The sequence below is a fragment of the Oratosquilla oratoria genome, chromosome 1 (genome assembly GCF_046742065.1).
Source record: "Oratosquilla oratoria isolate Oo_2021 chromosome 1, ASM4674206v1, whole genome shotgun sequence".
In the NCBI taxonomy this organism is placed as follows: Eukaryota; Metazoa; Arthropoda; class Malacostraca; order Stomatopoda; family Squillidae; genus Oratosquilla; species Oratosquilla oratoria.
The window spans coordinates 25,126,262-25,131,261 of NC_134777.1; positions in this window are offsets into that span (position 1 = coordinate 25,126,262).

A 5,000-nucleotide genomic window follows, 5' to 3' on the forward strand; every position below is an offset into this window, starting at 1 on the left:
AGAATAAAATCTTTGAGTAAGTCACCAAGATGAAGCAATTGGGAATATATACAAAAGTGATTTCATATAACGAAGCAAATACTTTCAGGCATTAAAAGGGAATACTTACACTACTCACATCGTGAGAATTATATAGACTTAGAAATATAAAATGGTTTAACGTCACAAACTCCCACCTATCGGAAGGCTAGAACGGTGCCCCTTACAGAGGATTTTGTTGCGTGGAATTTAATGAACCATGGCCTTGGTTCAACGTCGCCGGTGGCAGGATTTGAACCGCCATCCCCCTCGACCTTCGCCGCAAGTAACGACGCTTTAACCCGCTCATCCTGCGAGCTTCCAGAGACTTAGACTTCCTCCACACAAAGACACACAACACACACACACACAACACACACACACACACGCACACACACACACACACACACACACACACACACACACACACACACACACACACACACACACACACACACACACACACACACACACACACACACACACACACACACACACACACACACACACACACACACACACACACGCATACACACGCATACACACAAACACACAAACACACACATTCACACACACACACACACACACACACACACACACACACACACACACACACACACACACACACACACACACACACACACACGACTCGATGGCGTGGTTGGTAGAGTTCCCGGCTGCCACTAGGTTCGGGTTCGAATCCCGCCCAGGACTGAAATAATTTCAGTATCGCTGCGCTGCGGGTTGTTACTCCAACTCCCGTGGGGGTGGGAGTTGGGTGTGTGTGTGTGCGTGTAAGGTCACAGCATTACCCATAGATCGGTCATATGAGCTCTGAGCTCTCCTCCGGGAGGGAAATAGCTGTTGATCACGAGTCCAACACGTGATCCAAGACCATGGTAAATCACACACATTCACACACGCACACAAAAATCTCCCTCTAATTAAATGAAAAAAATATGTATTTCCACTCATTTTCTTTTAAAGTTCCATATACTTAGAAAAATCCTCTTCCTTTCCACCTGGTACTTTCTCACCTATTTAATTTAAGAACATTTGTTTTAACCTTTTTCCATGGGAAGGCGGTGGTTTCCCTCAGCTGAATATAATCTCACGATGGTGGCTAGACTAAAGGTCTAGGTCGTAAAACGCAGCGAAAATGTTACGACAAACTAACCCGCAAGGAAACCTGTTGAAGCTCACGTATGGAAAGGCCTTTGTTATGGAAGTAGAGGAACAAAAGGAGGAGGAAGAGGAAGAGAAGGAGGGGAGGGAAGAGGAGAGAGAGAGAGAGAGAGAGTGGGAGAGAGGAAGTGGAGGTGAAGGAGTGGGCCGGAGTGAATGTCTCCCAGGCACCGGACACCGACCTCTCTCCGCCAGTGGTCGAGAGTCTGAAACGCGAACTTTAGAATATTGAGGCTCATTCCCTCTCATTCTCCCCCTACCCCTCCATTCCCCATCTCCCCCGTTCTCTCTCCCGCCTTCCCTCATCATCTTTCCTTTTCCTCTACTCCCTTCCTCTCTTCTTCTTTGCTCTCTCACTTCTCATCACTCTTTCCTGTCCTCATCCGCTCTCTTCTACCATTCCTTCTCCCCTCCCCTCTCTTCTCCCCGCTTCTCTTTTCTCTCTTCGTTTCTCCTCTTCCTCTTCCCTTTCCTCCCTTCCCTACTTTTCCCTCCTACCATCCTTCCTTTCCTCCTAACCTCTCTCCTCCTCCTTTCCTTTTCTTCTTCTCCCTCCCCAGTACTCCGCGTCCTCCTCTCCCTCCACTATTGTCCTCCGGCCTCTCTTCCCGTTCTCCACTGGTCTTAATTGTGGTCATGACGCACTCGACGAAGTGAGCCCAATTAACACCCGTCCTCTCTATAGTTCCACCTGCGAAGTGGTTCTTCGCTTCGTGACTGGAGTTGCTCCCCACTTCTGCTGGACGAACGACCCCGGGCAAGCACAAGAACGGTGACCGAGACGGCCTTCGAAGAGCTTTGTGGGCTGAGGACTCTTGTACGTGTTGTGAGATGCGTCCTGTGAAAGAGTCGTTAGGTAGAGGGGGAATTGAAAGAAATGTTGGTTGTGCAGTGTAAAAAAATTTGGATTGAGAGTATTGTGAAGAAAGTTGTGCCCTGACTACGACTATTCTATTTTTTTTTTATCTCTTTATTCGTTTATTCATTTATTCATTTTTATATATAATTACTTTGGAGCATTGTGAAAAGGGGTCTGAGTAGCTCACTTAAGGAAGTTGTGGGGTGAGTACTGTTGTAAGGTTTATAGGTTGAGCTTAGAAAAGTAAATGTTTTCTGTACCGTGAACAGTATTCTTGGTTATGGAATGAGGACGTGGGTTTCGCACCGTAAAAAGGTTCGTCAGTTGAACACAAAGAAGATATTTGTATTTAACACCAGAAAGAGTTGTAGGTTCCCTGATAAAGAAGAAAAAAAAAGAGGAAGAAGAAGAAGAAGAAGAAGAAGAAAAAGAAGAGTTGTGGGTTTGACACTGAAGCTAGACGAAGGATGTGAAGAACTATACATTACTCTGAAACGAGTTTCAGACTGCGCCGTGTCAAAAGAATTCTGAAACTGAGTCTTACGTAAATAATTCTAGGTTATGCACTGTGAAGACAGAAGGGCTGTTTGATGAGTAAGGGTTTTTTCTGTCGTCATGGGTAATGGACTCTATGGACGATGGTGGAGGAAGAGAGGAATGCCTGAAGGAGGCGCGGGCGTCAGTGGAGAAAGGAAGAAGGCACGAAGATGAGGCTCCAGTCGTGAGGCAGCGAGTCTCGATGATTGACCGTGCCAGTCGGAAGGATATAGTGTAAGCGAAGAGGATGTGGAAGACCGGCAAGGTGGAAGAGTGGGTGGAGGGAAGGAAGACAGGAGGAGGAAAGCGAGTAGGATGAAGGGAAGAGGTAGGAGGAAGCGAAGAAGAGGAAGGTAAATTAGATCAAAAAGAAGGATAAGGTGGATGAAGAAAGAAGAAAAAGAAGAATAGGAATAAGGAAAGAAAGAATGAAAGTATATGAAAATGAAAAAGAAGATGAAGAGGAGGTAAAAAGGAAAGAGAAGGAGAAAGAAAGAAAAAATTAAAAAAGGCGAGAAATGATGACGATAAAAGGAAGAAAACAGAGAAGAAGGGAGATAAAGAAGACGAAGAGGAAGAAACAGGAGAAGGAGGAGGAGGAGGAGGAAGAGGCGGGGGAGAAGTGGGAGTGGAGAGTAGTGGGAAGGGGAGGAGGAGGAGGAGAGGGGTGGGAGCCCGTGGTCGTGAGGAGAGGGCTGCTAGTTGTTTCGTGACGGTCTGTGTTGACCTGCATTACTTACGGATGGCGTCATCCGGGGCACCGACAAGGCTGGCAGCATCTCTAGTAATTACCCCGTCTCTCTCTCTCTCTCTCTCTCTCTCTCTCTCTCTCTCTCTCTCTCTCTCTCTCTCTCTCTCTCTCTCTCTCCCTCTCTCTCTCTCTCTCTCTCTCTCTCTCTCTCTCTCTCTCTCTCTCTCTCTCTCTCTCTCTCTCTCTCTCTCTCTCTCTCTCTCTCTCTCTTTCTCTCTTTCTTCCTCTCTCTCTTTCTCTCTCTCTCTCTCTCTCTCTCTCTCTCTCTCTCTCTCTCTCTCTCTCTCTTTCTCTCTCTCGCCCTCCTCTCTCTCTCTCTATCTCTTTCTCTTTATATGTCTGTGCGTGCATATATGTGTGCGTGTATACGTGATTGTATTTACCTAACTCTAGTATACAGGAAAAGAACATCGCTCTTGTTCCGTCTGTGTGCGTTTGTGTGCGTAATTATTTAGACAAGCAGAAATCTGAATGCCTTGCATCATTTATCAGGAATCAATAACTGTATCATAGAAATAGCTAAATGGAATCATTTTAATTATAAACTCAGTGTTATTTAGAATAATTGCATATACATATACAAAAGTCACAGTTTCCCTTATAATAAGTATTGCCTAGTCAAAGTAGTATTGCCTAGTCAAAGTATACACCTGTACTATAAGATCCACATATCGTCTGCTGTGAAGGTCAGCAACAGAAGACGGAATACCCCCACATCTTCATCATGAGACAATCTCCCCACCCACCCCTAGTCGCATCAACTTGATTTGTCAGCCAAGATATGTCAAAGTTATAGATTTTGTGTGTTACTGCATTTTTTTCTTTATAATTTTAAATAGATTATTTTCACATTGTACAGTTGCAATTAGTCTACTTTTCTTGGAGTCTTTGGGATTGGTATGATTAATTTTGACACAAGTGAAATATATAATTTTCTTAGTTGTTGATGAAACATTTGTGAGAGCAGAATTGGTTTCGGGGTCGGAAGCTTTAATAATGTTTAAATGTGAAGGGTTTGCTTAATTCCAGAATTACTTACAAAGAGCTTTTTTCTTGTGTTTAGACATGATTTTTAATGTATTCATATATTTGTTCATCTATCCATTCATGGACTGCGCGGTAGCTCAGTGGATACCGTGTTGAACTCATGAGCGGGTAGTCATGAGTTCGATTCCCGGGACCCGCCGCGTGCTTCTTGCGTTGGTTCCTGACAGCCCTTGCCAGGCGGGGAAGCGATCCCAATATCGGCCTAAAAAAAAAAAAAAAAAAAAAAAAAAAAAAAAGGGGGGGGGTTACCACAACTCACTGAGCTCGCCCTACCAGGGGTTTCTCACTTCCCACTGCATGGGAGTGGTATGGTAAGTTTATTTGTTTATTCATAATATATAATTTTATGTTTTACATGATACCATATTGCAATAGATTTGGTTCATTCCTTTATTTATTAAAGGTATAAACTTTAAAACTAGTCTTAATGTTATAGAAAAACAGTTTCAACTACGTGAATATTAATGCTTTTAAATCATGATTACTTAATTTGCTTAAAACTATATGGTAATAAACTTTAAAACTAGTATTAATGTTATAGAAAAACAGTTTCAACTACGTGAATATTAATGATTTTACATCTTGATCACTTAATTTGCTTAA